Genomic DNA, 20798 nt, shown 5'->3' with positions numbered 1-20798 from the left:
TCAATATTCATCAAGAAGCAACTTATATATGAAATTCAATTTGACTTTTGAATTCTTAGATAGTCCTGTAAAATTATTCAGTGAAAAGAAATATTCAGAAAGTACATTCCTAGGAGCCACTTAATTTTTAGTGAAAGTTTCTTGCTCCAGATCAGTTTCTAAAACAATTCTAGTCAGTTAGAAAAGCATTAAGGATCCCTGCTTAGAATCTCAAATAATTCCTTCCCCTTCATTTATTACCTCTTTAGCAAGAGAATGTACAGTAACTAGAAATTTATACAATTAGTGCTCTGAGGGTGCTTTAAATGCAAACCTAGAAGAGGAAAGTAAAAACAAATCAAAGTTAATTGTGACTAGCAAGAAAAAAAATGCTTAAATCAATATGAGGACAGTTCATCTGCTCGTCATTTACCCATTACCTGGGAGACGAACACCTCCTGCTGTGTGTGATTTTTTGATACAGAGTTACCACTTACTGCCTTCGATTCTACAGATAGAATCTAAGTCCAGATCATCTCTGATTCCCTCTCATTAGGATGTTTGTTTTTCATAACCTCTTTTTTATTCTTTCTCATTTATCAAGGCAAACATGTTCAAGGAAAACTGTTGTGAGAAAGTTGGAGGGAAAAAGAAAGAAAGAAGAATAGAGAGAATAAAGAAAGAGAAAGGGGGAGGCAGGGAAGGAAGGAAGGAAGGAAGGAAGGAAGGAAGGAAGGAAGGAAGGAAGGAAGGAAGGAAGGAAGGAAGGAAGGAAGGAAGGAAAGGAAAGGAAAGGAATCTCTATTAAGAATGCCAAAAGCAGGAACCAATGAATTTATTTCCTCGCAACTTGTCTTGACATTATTTGAAAATTTTAGAAAAACCAAAATCCTACATCAGAACATAGAAAAACTCCAGTTTTAATGGAAATTTTGTATTTAACTCTTTTCAGATACTTCAACAAGGGTATATATACCTATCATACATACATATATATGTACATACAAACACACATCTGTGTATGTATGTGTGTGTATCTTTTTTATACATAGAGTAACTGGGTGGCAGTGAATAGAATATTGGCTTTGCAGTCAGGAGGACATGAGTTAAAATCCGGTGTCAGATACTTCATACTTACTAGCTATGTGATCTTGAGCAAGTCACAACCCTAATTGCCTTGCATCCAGGGTTATCTCAGGTTGTCTTGATCCATATCTGGCTACTGGATCCAGATGGCTCTAGAGGAGAAAGTGAGGCTGGTGACTAAGCAGCCCCCCCTCACTCAAATTCAACATACGTGCTTCTCATGCTATTACCTTCCTATGTCACGGTCTTCTTTGAGAATGGAGGATAAACATCATCATCATGCATGTATACACACACATGTTTGTTTGCTTTATAACAAGCATATAAATATGTACAAACAAATTTGTATAGTTACATATTTTACAGATTATGCTAGTGCAAGGTGGGAAATAAAAGCTTCTTCTCCCCTTCCCATCCCTTATTTCGAATGCAAAGCCTTAGGACATCAGTAAATGAATGGGTACTTGATTGACCTTATGGAGATTTAGTGTATGAGGTCATGAGTGGGTCAAAACAACAGAATTTCCTCAAAAGTGATGTCTCTGGCTTTTGAGGGCTATGTCTTTAAGCACTCTTGAATGAAGACATATTTTAAGATAGAATGAAGATGAAGGTGTTTCTAAAACTATAATTTCATTGTAGCTCTTCATTGTAAAACCAGATATAAACCTGCAACTGAGGGCTGATAGATATTTCTGAGAAAAAGACATACCTTATTTACATATCCCAATACAGAAGGGCCCTGTGCATCCCTTACTAATGCTAACCTGGTTTTTAGATTAATGAACATGCCCACACTTGACTTTATACTATATCTGAATTTTTCCATCTGATGATTTTTAAGATGGAAAAGATGTAGGAAACAAAAAAAGCCAAAATGAATCTAGATTTTCAAACCTTCCTACACAAAAAGAATGGATAAGTTAGAATACCATTTATTTACTGATCCATTGTCTTTTAACTCCACCGCTCTCTTTTACTAGTGCATACAGATTAAGTAACAGAACACACAGAGGTGATAGCATGTGTGTAGCAAATTATGGATTGAGTGTGCAATTTTTTTTCATTCCAACTACTCCCAATAGATTAAATGTAGAAAAGTTAAAGAAATAAACTCACATTTATCAAATGGAATGTAAATAAAAATGAGAAAACCCAATAGCAAATCAATCCAGTAAAGGGGGGGGGGGTGACAAGGTGCAAAGGGTGACAAGAGGAAAATTGTGATGTTGTACAAAGGGAAAAAGAATAAGAAAAATATGATACAACTGATAGTCAGCATTAGCCTATCAACTAGCAGTTAGCCTGCAATCCACCTACCACTTTCTCAATACGTGGTTGTGTTTTCTTTTTTATTTTTTAACAAGAATGGACATTCACGACCAATAACAATGTTATAATGATAGTAAATGTAGGATTTAAGGTATATAAAAACCGTTACCCAACATTAAAAAGCCACCAAGGGGGAGTTACCTTGCACAAGGTTTTATTTAGTGATGGTTCCACTCTTTCACTCACTGACTGCAAATCAGCATTTTTAGTGGACAATAGGCTCAGCAGTGGCCTTATGATTGCTTCTTTTCAAATGGTAATGGCTATCCTAACTCCTCTGCCAGGTTTTTCTTACCAGAGCACAAATTGCAGTTTACAAGGCTCTGAGGGGAAAAAAAATCTTAGCTGAATATCTTTTTTTTATTCGACAAACTGACATGTAAATTACCCTGTAAGTGCTCCACTCTAGGGCTCTGATCATCTCCTAATTGTCACAGTCAATTGTAGCCAACAGTCTCTTCAATCCCAAGCGCTTTGACAACAAGCATAAGGATCAAAGCAGAATCAGCTCCCTTCAATATCCTTCTGTTTAGGATGCTACAAAAACCCTGAAAAAGAAAGGTGTAAGGGCATTACTGTAGAGGAAACTGAGAGTCACAAGTATTACAATACTCATTTTCTCCATCTCTAAGATTATGCTGTATATGTGTCCATGTTTTTTTAATCACATATTTAGCACAAATATGTAAACCTCCCTAGCAATTAAGAAGCTCTTAAGATTATACCAATATGATATCTTTCCAAAGAATGAAGTCTCCCTCTCTTTCCTTATGTCAGTAAGAGAGATGATAGCAATCATTTTAGCAGCTTGATCATGTAAAACCATAATCTAATATGCTAAATTTTTTGAAAGTGAATTTAATCATTGAGATTATAGTTACTGAGCTTGGCATTACAATTCTCCAGCACACAAATGAGTTAGTTAATCAAAGAGTAAAACTCACTATCAATTCCATTTTTTAAAGATCTAGAAATATCACATCAAAATTTGTTCCTAAATAAATATATGACATGAAAAAGCATTTTTGAAGGGTGTGCTTTTACTTTCTTAAAGGTAGGATTTAGGAACAAAAAGATAAATTATACCTTTCCTGAAAAAAAAGGAATAAATAAATGTCATGAAATGAGCTCAAAATTTCTTGTCAAATAAATTGACAGGATCTCTACCCAATGAATTGTAAAGAATGTTTTTCCTTGTCCTAATTACTATAGATCAATAGTTTTCAAATATTTTTAAAGATATGTTTTGCTCCTTACAAAGTTACAAATGGAAAATTTTTCATCCTATCATCCATAATACTAGTTTAAAAAAAATCCATGGGCCTCATCTCTTTCATCAAAGAATGCTTCAGGTATAATTCAGTAGAAAGAGAAAAATATGCAACTATGTCTAAATAACAAAGCTACCTTCAAAATAACATGAAGGTTGTCAGAGAATTGACAGATAGAAAGGAATTCAAAAGTGAAACATCACTCCATCCATTTAGTTTGTTTTGTTGTACCCAGGTATTACATTCATGTGTAACATGTAAGACCACCCTTTGAATGACATCCTTCCAATGCTAAAGTAAAAACATAAAAGAGGAGTGGGGAATTCATACTGAAGAGCACTATACAAAATGCTTCTAGTTCCATGCTCAGCAAGCTCACTTAGACTAACCTATAAAAAAAGTTCCCTACCTTTCCTTCAATTTCACCTTGAATTCTCAGATTTGATTGAAGAGCTTCATAGAAGAGTCTGTAACAGATTGAAGAATGATCCAGTTCGCATTTAAAGGTACAAAGAGGTACTTGTGAGACTTCTGAGTGCATTTATCTCACATATAAAGCCTGCCTCAAAATCAATAAAGATTTTTTTTGTTCTGTGTATCACCCTGAAATACTCCCCCCCCATTCTTTCAAAGGTTCATCATTTTGTTTAAATCAATTCTCCTTCCATGTGCATAGATCATAATTCCTCCACATCTCCTCTGACAATTTAATGAGTTGATGTGGCCAAAATAGTTCATCGACAGGGTCAAACTTCTGGTGATGAGTCTATACCAAGGTAGAATGGTTCAAAGACTTTCAAAGACAGCCTTCAAGAAATATGTCACCTCCTAATCATGATGGAACTCCATTCCATGAGTAGCCAAATACTGGTGGAACACTACAATATCAAATGACAATATTAGGAAAAATCTTAATTCAAAAAATCATTCATAAAATGACTACTGAGCTAGGTTCTGTCCTAGACACCAGGGAGGAAAAGTCAAGATGAAAAGTCCCTGCTCTGAAGGGATTTCTATCCTATTGGGGTAATTCAATACACACACCATATACTGATAAGTAACCAAAAGTACATACTATAATGGTATTTGTATAGCACCTTAAGATTTTTAAAGCACTCTACAGATATTATTTACTCTTCACTAATGTAAGAATTAGATCTTCTTATTTTTCCCATTTTACAAATGGGGAAGTTGACTAATAAAGTCTATTTGAGGTACAATGTACTATAAGTGCAGTAGTCCTGGATCTCAATTCCCCTAAGTGCCACAATTCTGAATAGACTTGAATAGAAGTTCTAGACAATAGGTAGAGTTGGAGAAGAATTCAAGACCCTATGCAAATGGCCATTTGTATGTCCAGGTCACTTTTTAAGGTGAGTGCTTTTAAATCAGAAATTGAAATTTAAAATTACACATATTTTTTCAACAACTCTCCCTCTATAAAGGAGGTTCATGAGTAAGAAATTTAGGGAAGTCAAAACATTTTTTATCTCATAAGAAAATGGGATGGAAGGTGCTGGACAAAGGTTAAAGGATTGGGTTCCCTTTATGGTACACAGATTACTTCCCTTTTAATTAGTTCCAAATTTAGGGGTTGATTATTGTTAAATACTAAAGGCTTAATATAGACCACTGCTCACATTCAAAAAACTACCTGTTCTAGAACTACATCCCTCTCTTTGAATGCTGCCATAGACCTGTCAGTCACCTTAGCTAAAGACTCTAGGTACACCTTTTACTCCTTTAGGGAAGTTACTATCTGGTCTTTTCACTTAGCCTCAGGTCATTATTCTACCCTAACCACACAAATTGAAATGTAAATTAGGTTATCACTTGGTAAACAGAGAACAGTGGAATGAGTGGGGAAGTGGTAGAAGAAAAATAAAGCATAATCTCTGCCCTGGGGAGTTTATAATCTAGTCAGTTATAGCATACACTATAAAATAATGCAGGTTAAGACCATAATAGAGATGGAAACATATTGCTAGGTGAGTTACAGTCCTAGGGAAAAGATCATTACTGATTTTGGAAGGGTCTAAGTATATGAGACAAGGAACCTTTAAGATAGCTTCTAATCCAACTCCTTCCTCTAATGATCAGGAATTCACTGTCAGGGCAACCCTTTCTATTTTGGGAGAGCTCTTCATAGTACTTTCTATTAGACTTGCCCAATTGTTTTGACCCTCTGGTTCGCAATCTATCTGTCTTTCTGAGACATTAAGAAAAAAAAAATCTGTTCAGTCTTTTACATTTTTTACATGATGACTTCTAATATTTGAAGGCTACATATCATTACCTTTCTAACTCTTCTCTTCACTCCAGGTCCCTTCAAACTCTCCACCATCCTAGCTTTTCTTCTGAGAGTTTCTCATCTGCTTCCATTTGACTAGGACACTTCCATAATGTAGATTTATTAGAGCAGAATACTGTTTGACTCTCACCTCCTTTGCTCTTAACAGGATATTTTCATAAATGTAGCTTAGTGTGATATAAGATGTTTAGTTTACCAAATTGACCTGTGTTTTCCAGACAAGTTATTGCTTCATATTGAGCAGGCAATTACAATTGAGCAGGCGATTTTTTCACATGAACCATTTTCTGTCCACATCTTCCCTATCTTTTACCCCATGAAAATGATTTTGAACCCATATACAGAACTTTGCATTTTTATTGTTATCTCTTATCTTTTCTGTATTCTCTCTCTTAGGGACTTTAATGGCTCCCATGGAGAAGGAGAAGGAAATGGCAAACCACCACTCTAATATCTTTACCAAGAAACCCCCAAAAGGGGGTCACGAACAGTCAGGAATGACCGAAATAATTCAACAACACAGTTTTCATGGTTCCAGTTCTGATCTCTGTGCAGATCATTCCTAGATCTCTCAACTGAGGTCATCATGAATTTCCAACAATCTATTGAACCTTTCAAACTAGATGTCCTTATTATAAGCATCTCAAATCAAACATGTCCAAAATGGAACTCATTATTTTACCTTCCAAACCCAGCTCTCTGCTAAAAATAACTAGTTTGGAGTGAAGATGCCACCATACATCTCATATCCCAAGTTTGTTATCTCAGTGATGTCCTTCAACTCTTTATTCTTCTTATGAAGTCAGTTGTCAAATTTTTGTCATTTTTACCCCCTCTACAACATCTCTCCCATCTGACCATTTCTTTTTACTTATACAATCACTCTCCTACTTCAGATCCTCATCATCTTTTACCTGCAATAGTCTTCTAAATAGTTTCCCTGCTTCATGCCTTACCTCATTGCATTCTATCTTCCACACTGATGCTAAAAAGATTCTCTTAAAGTGCCTATTTGACCATACTGGTCCCCTACTCAATAAACTTCAAAAATTTCCTAGTCTTCATGCAGTTTCTCACTCACAAGAATTTATCTCCAGACTCAGCTTTTTGGTGTTGGCTCTCTCCCACACCTTCTCACTTCATCTTCTTAAAAACCTTTGATTTCTTCAAAATTCAGCTGCTTGGGGGCAGCTAGGTGGTGCAGTGGATAGAGTACCAGCGCTGGAGTCAGGAGGATCTGAGTTCAATTCCCACCTCAGACACTTAATAATTGCCTAACTGTGTGGCCTTGGGCAAGTCACTTAACCCCATTGCCTTAAATAAATAAATAAAATAAAAACTTCACGTGCTCATACCCTTTGCCTCCAAAATTACCTTCTATTTATTTTTATACATTTTGCATGTGTGTGTGTGTGTGTGTGTGTGTGTGTGTGTGTGTGTGCCTTTCTTAGTAGAATGCAAACTGTTTGAGGGCAGGAATGGTTTTCATTTTTGTCTTTTTATCCCAAGTTTCTGATACTTTGTATTTTAAAGACTGTACTATTATCAGTACAGAAAGACCCAAAGTGAGGAACTTACTCTATAATGAGGATCCAAACTTTCTATGCAACTGTTCGTTTTTTAGAATTGCCTGGGATACTGGGGACACTGAGACAATAAGTGACTTGCTCAGAGTCAAGTATGTGTCAGAGTTTTAAACATAAGTGTCAGGATTTAAACATAAGTCTTTCTCCCTCATGCCTCGGTGAATTTCCCCAAGAATATAGTAGACACTTAATCAATACTGATTGGCTAATTGTTTGATTGCTAGCTTTGTCCCCTATTTGAATCTTTTTAAAACTCATTTGTCATTCAATGTATTAGCTATCCCCCTCTCTCTACCCTGAATGGCCTGACAAATTGGTAAAAATGCTAAGCTAATGAATCACCAATAAATCTGTTGAACAGAATAGAGCCCAAATCAGAGCTCTACAACACTCCACTAGAGACTTTCCTCAAAGTATACATCAATATGTCAGTCCACACTTTCTATATCAGTAAAACAACTAATTCTAAATTCACCTTTCTCTACTTTCATCCAGCCCTTATCTCCATCTTGTCCACAGAAATAGCAATGAGATGGGTGAATGAATGAATGAATGCCTTCCTTAAAGTCCATTGATCTATGGCATTGCCTTGATTCCACAGTACACCAACACTGTCAAAAAGGAAAATGAGGTTATGTTGACTTGTTCTTAATCAAACAAGCTCTTGGTGATCACCTTTTTCCCTTCTGAGGTCACTCAAGAATGGCATTTGAGTTGGTTTTCAAGGATATATAGAAATTAGAAGGGAGGAGGGGAGTCTATTCTTAGAATATGGAATAACAACAAGAACAAAGCCAGGAAATAGTCTGTATAGAAAAACATGACACAGGTTAGTTGAAACACAGCAGGTAGTAATGACATAAGATTGTAAGGTGGTGCAGCAGATAGGGTGTCAGGCCTGGAATCAGGAAGGCTCATTTTCCTGCATTCCAAAAAATCTGGGGGCGGCTGGGTGGCTTAGTGGATAAAGCACCAGCCCTGGAGTCAGGAGTACCTGGGTTCAAATCTGGTCTCAGACACTTAATAATTACCTAGCTGTGTGGCCTTGAGCAAGCCACTTAATCCCATTTGCCTTGCAAAAAAAAAAAAAAAAAAAAAAAACTAAAAAAAAATCTGGCTCTGACACCTACTAGCTGAATGACTCTGGGAAAGTCACTTTACCCTGTTTGCCTCAATTTCTCATCTGTAAAATGAGTTGGAGGATGAAGTGGCAAATCACTCTAGGATCTCTGTCAAGAAAACTCCAAATGGGATAAGGAAGAGTCAGAGACAAATGAAATGACTGAACAAACACAACACCTATGTTCCAGACACTGTGCTAAGTCTGGGGATGCAAAAAGAGGCAAAAGATAGTCCATGAACTGCAGAAACTTACATTCTTCTGATATAACCTCCTCTTACACATTTTCTGCTCCTTCACTCAGAGTCTCTGTTAATGAGTTCATCCTTCTCCTTGCCAAAGTCATTTCATCTCCATAACCCTTGATCCTATTTTCTCCCATCTTTTTAAATATTTTGCCTCTACTTCCATCCCCAATCTTTTCACCTTCAGTCTCTCCCTATCTTATGATTCCTTCCCTGCCAACAAACTTGTGTGTGACTTCTTCAACCTTCATAAACCTTCACTTTATCCTTACTTCTTCACTACTTATATCCCCCTCCCTTTCTCTGTTAAACTTGAAAAAACTGTCCAGACTCAATATCTCTACTTTCTCTCTTTTCATTTTCTTCTAAATCCTCTATATTCTGGGTACCAACCTCATCACTCAGACTTAAGGTGCTGTGTGGAACTTGTCAATGATCTCTCAATTGCCAGCACTGATGACCTTTATTCAGTCATCAGCATGATCTCTCTGCAGCATTTGACCCTACTGACTTACCTTCTCCTCCTGTATACTATTTCCTTTTTCAATTTTTATGACACTGTTCCCTTTTGAATATCTATTTACCTATGTAATGACGCCTTAATCTTCCATCCATGCCATGCCATGCCAGAAGCTGTGAATATTCCTCAAAGCTTTCATTTGGGTCCTCTTTACTTTCATTTTTTTCTCTATCTTTTGTTTTCCACTTTACAAAGAAAAATAAGTTCATTTGAACTGAGCTTTCTCTTCTTAAAATTTCTTGACTTAATTCCTCACTCCCTTCTCCTTTTCCTCAGTCTCGGAACATGAAGCGACTCTTCTAACCTAAACCAACCCCTCTACATTTACACTTGATCACTTGCTCTCACTCCTCCTCATCCTGTTTATTTCAACAAATCTTCTTTCCTTCTGTCTTTCCCTGTATCTCTCTAACTCTCTGTCCCTGTCTCTCTTTGTCTTCCTCTCTCTACCTCTGTCTCCCTGACTTCCTCTAACTCTGTCTCTGAATCTATCATCTCTCTGTTTTTTGTCTCTCTCTCTCTCTCTGTGTATATATATATGTGTGTGTGTGTGTGTGTGTGTGTGTGTGTGCATATATTCCTCTCTCTTCTTCAAACTCTCCCTATATACTATATCCTTCCCTACTGCTTCAAATATGCCTACACATCCCTCATCCTTAAAATCATTCAGTAAACACTGCTACCCCCTCAAGCTATCATCCCATAGATCTTCACCCTTTCTTAGCCAAATTCTTTGACAAAGATATCTCCATTCTAATGCCTCCATCTTCTCTTCTCTCACTCCTCAACCTTTGCCACCTTAACCTTATCACTCAACGGAAACTTTCTTCAAAGTTTCAATTATCTCTTAATTGCCAAATTTGATATTCTTTTCTTAGTCTTTATCATTCTTGACCTATCTGCTGCATTTGATACTACTAATCACCTCCTCTTCTTAGAAATCATGTCTCTGGATTATCATGATGCTGCTCTTCCCTAGTTCCCCTCCTACCTGTATTATCATTGTTTCCCAGTCTTCTTTGATGACTTATCAACTATATCATGCCTCTTAACTGTGGGGGGGGGGGGGGAAATTCCCCAAGGTTCTATCTTAGTTCCTCTTTTTCCTCTATACTCTCAGTATGCACATGAGTTCCCATGTAACTATTATTTCAATTGATATGATTCATAGAAATATGTATTCATTACATAGAAATATGTAGTACAAGATACCACTATTGTTCCATCTCCCAACTTTAAAATCTCACAGTTGTCCTTAATTCTTCATTCTCATTCACCCCATATATCCAATCCAAATCTTATCATTCATATCCCCTTCTCTTTACTCACATAGCTATCATCCTAGTTCAGACCCTCATTTACCTCTTGCTTGAACTATTACAGTTGTCATCTAATTGATCTCCTTGCCTAAAACCTCTACACATCTTTCTCCTAGCTGCTAAAATATTTTGTTTTGTTTCATTAAGCACAGGCCTGACCATATCATCCTCTTGATCAACAAACTCCTATGGTTTTCTCTTACCTACATGTTCATATAAAGATCCTTACTTAGTATTTAAAGATTTTTACAATCCAAAGGCCTCCTAAATTTTTCTCTTTACATTTTAATCTTCATTTTCTAATCTAGCTATATGGCCCATGGGCAGTTCCTCGAACATGATACTTCATCTTCTGTTGTCCCCTTTTCTTGAGATACTCTGCCCTTTCCATCTCTTGAAATCTCTGGTTTCCTTCTAGACTAGTTAATGTCACCTTATTCAGGATAGCTTCTTGGTTCTCCCTTACCTCAGATAGTAAAAACTCCTTTGTATTTTGAATGTAATGTTTTACATGTTGCTTCCTCCCCTGGACCATAAGCTCTTTGAGGGCAGAGACTAGTTTTTCCTTCCTTGGCATCCCCTGAGACTTAGCAGGGTGACTAAAACATAGTAAATGCTCAGTGAATGTTGAATGATTGATTGCTCAGCCAAAGGTCATAGGAGATAGAAGATTTATACTTGCAAATTAAGTTGCCATTTAGACCTTAAAGGATCTTTTGATGGCACACCTAATTCCCATTTGCAGACATCACAATTTAAGAGCAGTGCATAAGAGATAAACACATATGCTTTTTTTTTTCAATCCCTCTGTTTCTCAGTTGGACACCTATCAGAGCTAAGCACCTTTCATCCAGAGCTTCCATATCTTTCTGTCACAGAAAACACGTGGACATACAGGTTCAACCTAGTAGCATGTGAGTTCCTAGAGTTACCCACATGTACAGACCAATAAGTCATGTTTTAAGGGACCCTGGGAAGTCCAAAATCCTCTACCTTATCCACAAATAAGAGTATCAATTTTGTCAAACATTATTTACTCCTCAATGCTGCCATTCTAAAATATCTCCTTTCTAAAATTGCCAATATTATCTTTGTAGAGGAAAGCTGTGAATCATTATCAGCTCCCAACACTTTTAACTTTAATTCACTTAACAATTCTCTAACAGAGAGCAAGACCCTAAAGCAATGACAAAAGGCAGGAATATTCATGGTAGGAATGGAAGAGGACAGCTGGGACAATGACAGTACATCAGGATCCTTATCCAGAGAGAACTTCAATGGGCACTCAGCTCATATATGTTTCAAGTTCTGCTTCTTGTATACTGACTTAAAGTTTGTCTTCCTCATATCTCAAAAACTGAAACTGAATTTATCAACTAAAAGACCTCAGTTTCCCATTATTCGAAAGTCAAAACTTGTGTTTTCAAGAAACAAAAATAACCACAGTTTGAAGAGTCCTGGAAAACTATGAATCAGCTTGAGTGCACTAGTCACCTATTAAAAAAAAGAAGTCATAATGAAGGAGGGAAACATATAAGAACAAAGACTATTTTTCCGAGCAACAAAAGCAGGCCTACAAACATTCAAAATCTCCTATGTTGTCCTCCCCCACCACCATGCAGAACAGACAAGTGAGGGCCCCTTTCTCATTTCGGATTATCCTAATCCAATATAGCTACTCACCTACCCCTTTCTTTAACAGAGCTACAAAGGATACTCCATTCACCTTTTGTACCAGTCCTAAAACTCTAATCTAGACTGAAGAGAGAAAGCAGAAGTTGGTCAGAACAGGCAGAAGAACAATGAAGTCAGAAGTGCGGATATCAGGTACAGATCCCATTTTACTAATAACCCAGGAATTTACAAGCAATTTTAAAAATCAGAAGATAATGTATTACCCTTTCCATACTCTAATTTCACAGTAAATCTACTTTTTTTTGGTCCTCTAAAGGAGGACTATTCTGTGAAAAAAAAGCATGGAAATGGGGGTTTAGAGACTTGGGTTCTAGCATTCATTAATTATGTGACCTTTGAAAGTGCCTTAACCCCTTTAAACTTAAAGGATAAAAATTATATCTATGATATAGTTCATGCTTTTGTGGGGATAAAATGAAGTAATATATTTAAGCTTTGAAAAGTATAAAAAACCTAGAAATATAATTATCATTATTATATTACAGAAATCTATATGTATTGGCATAATAGAGCCTAAAGGTATTAATATGTAATTATATGTAAATATTTGCCCTAGATTAAAAAAAATATTTAAACACATGTTCGGGGCCTAAAATAATGTAACTAAAAATTAGCAATTTTATTCTCTCTAAATACCAAGGCATTATTTTAATTAATAACTACATTTAATGGTCTATACCCAAGGACTCACTAAAACACAAATATTATACCACTAAAACCTGTTTAAACAATAATTAAATAGTTTGAAATAAAGGCACAGTATGACCTTAACTGTCGGTGAATAATGTGATTATATAAGGAACAGAACATATTTTAAAAGTCATTTCATAATATCAAACAAAGTTCAGAGCATGCCAAAAAATAACTAAATTCCTGGGAGAGATATTCATGTTTTTAATTGAAAATGAAGTAATCATCCCTCAAATCCACCCCGAGAATCTTTTAATATCCAAAGGGTATGGTCAGTTGAAAAACAATACATGTTCTGACTATACATAGAATCAGGTTCTTACCTTTTCTTAGACACCTACATAGGATGGGAATTTGCCCAAATTAATTATGCAACATTGCTTGCTTTTGTACATGCATTCAAATGAGACACTGGATCCAACACCTGGAACTCAATGGGTCTGCCAAGGTCAAATAATTTATCACCAAGTTTCTGTTCTACTGATAAGAGACCTCTCTATATTTAACTAGGTGGAATAATACAATTCACACTAAGAATAAATAAATAAACAAACAAGCAGACAAATAGATAGATAGATAAATAAATAAATGTTGCTCAAAAACCCAACTCATAGTAGTTGCATCAGCTAATACATAATCTTTTTTTTTTAGTTTTATTTATTTAAAGCAATGGGGTTAAGAGTGACTTGCCCAAGCAGCTAGGCAATTATTAAGTGTCTGAGGTCAAATTTGAACTCAGTTCCTCCTGACTCCAGGTCAAGCTTTCTATCCACTGTGCCACCTAACTGCCCCTAGTACGTAATATCTTGAACAGACGAACAATGGGCTAGTCCAGAACTAAGCAGGAGATCAGGTTGGATCACATTTAGAAAGTTGTTCAAGCCTTTGAGTGATCCCAAGACACTTGCTGCTGCAGAAGTCAATTTTTTAACATAATAATAAGTGATAAAAATTTGCGTATATGCATTTTAAGTTTTATAAAGTATTTTAAAATTTTATCTCATTTTCTCATGCTCAATATTATTTCCCAGATACTATATGATTATATATCATGAAACACCATGTACTCAGATGAATCAAAATTGTAGGTACCTCAATGGGATAATGGAAAGCTGTATAGTGGGTACCAGTCTGTAATATAATATCAGTAATGACTTGCTCATGAAAAAATGATCCAAATATATTATAAGAAACATGTAAACTAGGGAGAAGAGGCATATAAAGACTGCTAGTATAGAAAGAAGGTTTTAATAGCCAAATGCTATGTGGTACCCATGAAATCTTAAAAGAACCAGGAAGACTTCTACCAAATTAGGTAGATTATCTGTAGAGGATTAAAGAAAAAATATAGACAACAAACAAAATAATAGGCAGCTAAATAGTTCTGTGATAGAGTCCTAGACCTGGGATAAGGAAGACTTAAATTAAAATCTGACTTTGGATTAATTATGTAATTCTGGGAAAATGAGTTAACTTCTGTCTGTTTTAGTTTCCTTATTTGTAAAATGGGACTAAAACCTTCAGCGTTGTTGCAAAACATCAAATAAGAATATTTATGCTTTGCAAACCTTAAAGTACTATAAAATTCCTACTATCCAATGATAACAATAGTAGGCTTTTCTGCTTACCTGTTATGGAGGCATCCATCTCCCTAAACTATTAACCCAAATGTGTTAATTCTTGGTTCCTGCTGAAGAACCAAGCATCTTGAAAATCAAGATGAACTAACTACATTAGTGATCTAATTTCTCTGTTTTTCACAACTATTTTATTCACCTATTTCCCCTCCTCATATGTTGGATATTCTTTCCTTCCCAAACTAATTTGGGGGAAAGAGAAATAGCATTGTTAATAGAAGCAAGAGAGTAGTCAAAATGAATTAACTGTCAAGGGTTTTTTTAGGCCATAGTTTTTAAGAAAATTAAATTAGTTATTAAAAATGCTAAAGGAAACTATTATATATACATATAGTTATATTATTCTGAAGTAAAGAAAAATGCTCATAATCCACTTGTAAATACCTCAACATGTCATTTGTTAATATTGTCCTTTGAAATAATGATCAGCACTCCATTGGTTAACTTGAATCAATCCATCAATCAAGAAACATTTCTTATGCTCTTTCTATGTATCAGGGATGTACTAACTGCTGGGGATTCAAAGACAAAAGTGAAACAGCTCCTATGTTCAAGACACATTCTTTTGAATGTAATGCCAATAGCTACATATATAAGTACTATATACTAAATAGATACAATATGATTTGGAACTGAGTATACTGGCAGGTGTAGAGATCAAGAAAGGTCTCATATATGATGTGGTACATGATCAAACTTTTAGGAGACAAAGAATTCTAAAAAGTAAGGATGAAGAGGGAGTAAGGCAAAGGCATAGAGATGGAAAAAGGAGTGCCACATATGAGAATAAGGAGACCAGTTAGCTGGGTCATGGGAAACATGAATGTGAGTAATGTGCAGTAAAACAGGAAAGGTATTCTGGGCCAGGTAGGAAAGGTTTTACATGCCAACAGAGATATCTATGTTTGATGCTAGAGATAACAGGGAGCCCCTGGAGTTTATTGAGAAAGAAGGTATCCTGATCAAAACTGTATTTTCCACATTATTCTAGTACCAGCTCTAGATAGCAAAATATCTGACTCATTTTAATTAAATTTCAGATTTACTTTTTGGCATAAATGCTTACTTAAACTCTTGTAAGATTTTGTGTGTGTTTTTGAGTGTGTGTGTGTGTGTGAAAGGCCTCACCTTTGGAAGTTTACTGTAAATATATTGCTATATATTGCTATTGTCAGAGGCCAGAAAGCCCCTTTACAGTTAAAGTCTATTTATTATAGGCAGACTCAGAACAGGATGACATAGGGATAGAGGCATTACTAGGAATTTGTCTAAACTTGAAGAGGGTTGGTAGATAGCTTAATTCCAGACAAAGGGCCTCCAAATCAAAGAATTATAGGATTTAGAGATAGTTTACTCTGATCTTCAGAATAATTAAGTGACTTACTCAAGCTAATAAGTAGTTGAGCTAGAACATGAGCCCAGGTCATGAACTGTAAACCCAGATATCATTCCATCATACTAATTTGCAAGTTCAGGTAACAGGAATTTAGGATTAAGGAGAGAAGGCAATCAATAAAGGATAAGACCTCCAGACAAAGGTATTAAGTGACAAGTGACAAACAGTGGTCTGAGGTACCTGCTTCAAGAATTGAGCTCAAAACTGATCTAACTACTTTCTGAGAACAAAAGTCCTTTTCTATTTCCTACCTAAAGTCGAACTTGGCTTCAGCTTCTAGCAAACAACATCACAGAGGTCAATTAGCAGGTAGATACACGTGGTTAGATTAGGAAAATGAGGAAGTGAGAAAGTTCCCAACACCATGAAGAAAACTTGTAGTTGTCATCTTTGATGGATATTTGAGGGGATTATTAATTAATTATTTGAGGGGATTATAATTAATGAATTTACATATATACACCCATTGCTAACTGCATCCGTAATAAGAATAACACAATGTCAAAAAGTTATACTTATATCTTCAAATAAGTAATTGTTCTGAAACCTTTTCCAACAAATAAACAAACAAACAAATAAATAAATAAATAAAGTCTTGTTTGGGTGATTGTGGTCTAGGAGGGATAATATGAATTACATCAATACTTTGATATTTTGAGGTTCTATGATTGCATGTCTGTGGGATTCTTTTAGACTGGGCTTTTAGACAATGGCTACTCAAAGGCCGATATCATCATCAATCAATTAATAAACATTTATTAAGCACCCATTTTCCAATACTGTGCTAAATGTTGGAGGGGGTGAGGGATACAAAAAGAGGCAAAAGACAATACCCACACTCAAGGAGCTTACAATCAAATGGGGGGAGATAGCATGCAAAACTATATACAGGATATATAAAATAACAGAGAGAATGGTGGGATTTTAACTAGGACTTTAAGGAAGCCAGGAAGGTCAGTAATTGGAGCAGATAAGGGAGAGAATTCCCAGCATGAGAGTCAGTGAAAGAGAATGCCCAGAGCCCATTACCAATCAAACTGGAAACTTTGCCCTGCTCATTTTCTGACCTGGCTAGTTCTTCCCTCCCTCCAACCCCCATGCCCTACTCCTCTCATGCAGCTCAGAACTCTCAAGCACTAGCCTCAGCAATTTCTCTCCCCCTGCCCCCTAGCTCAAGCAGGGATGAGAGGTCTGCACCAACACACTTGACTGGAAATTTATCATCCTGTGTTCAAATTAGTGATGAGTCTCTCTAATTCAGTTAGGTTACCTGTTTCTCAGATTAGGGTATCCCTAGGCACAAATTTTCCTTTTGTTGGAACCTGCTAGACTTTGCCCTACTGTGCCATAACTGTTGGGAGCCCAAGGCCAGCTCTGCCACAGTGAAGTATCCAAATAGGACTTTAGTGAAGGAGGGAAAATATATGGTTACAAAAAGTAAAAAAAAAAATCTTCAGAAATAGACATTATTCAAAGCCTTTAGGGGTTCTGCTTTGTGCAATATAGCCACAATTTCCCATTTCAATCTATGGGTAATGAAAGACTTGGGGATGAGCAATGCACAGGGGAATGTAATATAGAATTCTCAAACAAATTTCCCTAATAATAAGCTATTAGGGGAATCAGACTAGATATACTGAAAGGACTGTTAGGTACAGAGTCAAAAGATCTGGATTCAAATCCTGATGTCATCCTCAAACTATGAGACCTTAGATAAGTGACTTTACCTCTCTAGACCCCAATTTTATCCACTTTAAAATGAAGAGGTTGGGTCAGATGACCTCAAAAGAACCTATAAATCTATGATCTTGTAAAAATTGTAGGTTTCTTGTAGAGGATCTTTGACTCTTCAGACATAAAGTCTTAAAAATAATTAAAGGGGGGCGGATAGGTGGTGCAGTAGATAGAGCACTGACCCTGGAGTCAGGAATACCTGAGTTCAAATCCGGCCTCAGACATTTAATAATTACCTAGCTGTGTAGCCTTGAGCAAGTCACTTAACCCCATTTGCCTTACCAAAAAAAAAAAACCCCTAAAATAATAATAATTAAAGGACAGTAAAAGGACCATCAACCTCAAGTAGGAAGATCACTTAAACATGGTCTAGTCCAACCCTCTCATAAACTAAGGCCCAGAAAAGTGATTTACCCAAGATCCTATATAGGGTCAGAATTTGAACACAGGTCCTGTAATTTTCAAGGTTGCCACTGATTCTACTGTACCACACAGAGGTCTTACATTTTACATAGCACTTTATTCTTTTTCAAAGCACTTCTTTCCATATTGCTATCATATTTCATTCCCACAACGAAATAGTAAATGATAAAAACCAACAAATCTCCATTAGTAACCCCTATTTGTGTCTTAATACTTAAGGAAGTGCTTCTGCATGTCTAATCTCATTCCATTTTGCTGAAATCTAATCCCATTTCTTTCCATTTCTCCTTGTTCTGCCCATGGTGTGGATAAAAAGCAGTAATCATTATCCTCCACAAAATAGCCTTTCCCATACTTGAAGCTGCTCATAAGTCCTTTTCCCTAATTCATTATAAACATATTTTTTCTGCAAAGGAAAAGATTATATTTGATGTGTGCAAGAAGCCAAGTCCATGTCCAATATAACTCTTTTGCTGGGTCACAACGTTGTCATTGATATGAATATGAGTTCTCGGTCACTTTAGAATGATAAAGCAAAAGATATTCCCATGTGACTTACTGGTATTCTGGAGCATTAATCTATAGACTAATTCTGGCTTTGCAAGTCTAAGGAATTACACTATGATGGGGAAAAAATTTGCATTTACTACACTGGCAGAAGGAAAGAATAACTAATAGGTCTCTAACTGTTCTGACTCATAACAGGGCACCCTGCCCCTATGAAATCAAGGCACACTGTCAGAGGACCACATTATTGTCCCTTAAGAAGACTATAAAATCTGTACATCATTCATTCATTGACACTGAGCTTGTGCCAAAACTATTAAGAGAACATATTAATATACCCCAAACACAAAACACACATACTCACCATAAATTGGTATTCACTATTAATTTGTCCTTTATAATTGATGGAGTCAAACAAGTAAAGGAATAAAAAGGGGGGCAATAAATACCCTATTATCACAAACTACAGTATTTCAGTTACTCTGGGCTCATATGCAGCCAGTTTAGAAATATGCATAATTGCCTATGGTCAACATCGTATCACTGCCAGATCACACATTAAACAGATAACCACTATTATTATAAAGTGACTTCCTTGACCTCACATTTTGGTCTGGCTTGGAATTCCTGTATTTTACTAGCTTGGCTGTTACATGGTGCCAATCTTATGGCCATACATGTCAATTTATACTAGTATAAATGACCAGTGCAATGGAAGGGTTACTATAAAACATACTTATAGGAATATAGGAATAGCATAAATTTAAGAAATATGATCATAGTTGTTCTTTCACTGCCTTTTTTCATCTGAAGTCTATGTTTTTTTTATTATAGCTAAGGTACAGTGTGTGTTACTTGGCAGCTGAATTTGACATGAAAATATAAAAGGTTTGGGCAACCACATATTTGGAAGTAGAAATCTTTCCTGAAAACATGGCTTGGGTTTTAAACATAGCTAAATTTCTGGAAACTTCAATTTGTTAAAGACAGCCAAGACTTCAATCATATTTAACATATTCCTGGGGTTTACATATACTGTTTCAAAGTAATAAACAACATCTTGTTTGGAGTAGCATGAAGAAAATGAGGCAAGCACTTCTTTAGAGTAAAAGCTTTACTTTTAAAAATAGTTTGGAGACTCATTCTTCTGTTGGTAAAATCACAAAATACTCTTCAGCAAACAAAACAAGATGAGCTCAACTCAAGTTGGTAAACATTTTTAGCTGGCTTGACTGGTAGTAAGATTTTTTTTTTACATAACCATTTTTTTCCCCGAGAACAACTCTCTTAGTGCACAGGGCAGGATGGGGAATATTTTTTACATTGTTTAACAAGTGCACTGGATACACACTTGTACTTCAATTTCAAGATAAGTAACAATAATGATAAATTAATTCTTTTAAACAATTAAGAAAAATATTTTATAATGTAAAGATATATGTCTACTTTCATTTAATACCACTCTCTAAGTTTGATTCCATAATATAAATCTGGTAAATGTTATTGTAGTTACCACACTACCCTTACAAGTCCATGTGCTAAAATTTACATGGAAATATGGCATAGGGTTCTAACCACTCTAAACAGTGTAATGATTTTCAGTGGTTTTCAATTTATTCAAATATACCCTAAGGAGAAAGCATCCCTAAAGCTTACATAAGGTATTTCTTTGTTTTCTCATGAAAAACAGGTAGAAACCAAGACAATATAGAATGATTTTTTCCCATTTATTAACTGCTTACTGTGTGGAAAAAAAGCAATAGGGATATGAATAGTAAAGCAAGACAATCTCTGGTCTCAGAAAATTCATATTCAATTAGAAGAAACAACAGAAAGAGAAATCCAGGTATGGAGTCAGACAACTAGTTCTGAATTCTATTTGTGACACATATTACCTGAGTGATTTTGGGAAAGTCATTTAAACTCTTTAGGTCCCAATTTCCTCAT

At 35.8% G+C, this 20798-nt stretch overlaps 1 long non-coding RNA gene across 2 annotated transcripts in view; it reads right to left on the bottom strand.

Moving 5' to 3' along the window:
• The window catches only part of LOC141507455 (uncharacterized), a 237489-nt gene that overhangs the window by 181078 nt on the left and 35613 nt on the right, over positions 1-20798 (bottom strand). Inside the window, exons 3-5 of one of the 2 annotated variants that reach the window (XR_012474148.1) lie at positions 4078-4135; positions 2786-2945; positions 1118-1217 (exon numbers count right to left, since the gene is read on the bottom strand). This is a non-coding gene — a long non-coding RNA (uncharacterized LOC141507455). The remainder of the gene's footprint in view (positions 1-1117; positions 1218-2785; positions 2946-4077; positions 4136-20798) is intronic. The other variant, XR_012474149.1, reaches the window with a different exon arrangement.

Source organism: Macrotis lagotis, chromosome 1, assembly GCF_037893015.1.
Source record: "Macrotis lagotis isolate mMagLag1 chromosome 1, bilby.v1.9.chrom.fasta, whole genome shotgun sequence".
In the NCBI taxonomy this organism is placed as follows: Eukaryota; Metazoa; Chordata; class Mammalia; order Peramelemorphia; family Peramelidae; genus Macrotis; species Macrotis lagotis.
The sequence above is the reverse complement of the archived record's forward strand: the minus strand, read 5'-3'. Positions and strand labels throughout refer to the sequence as shown.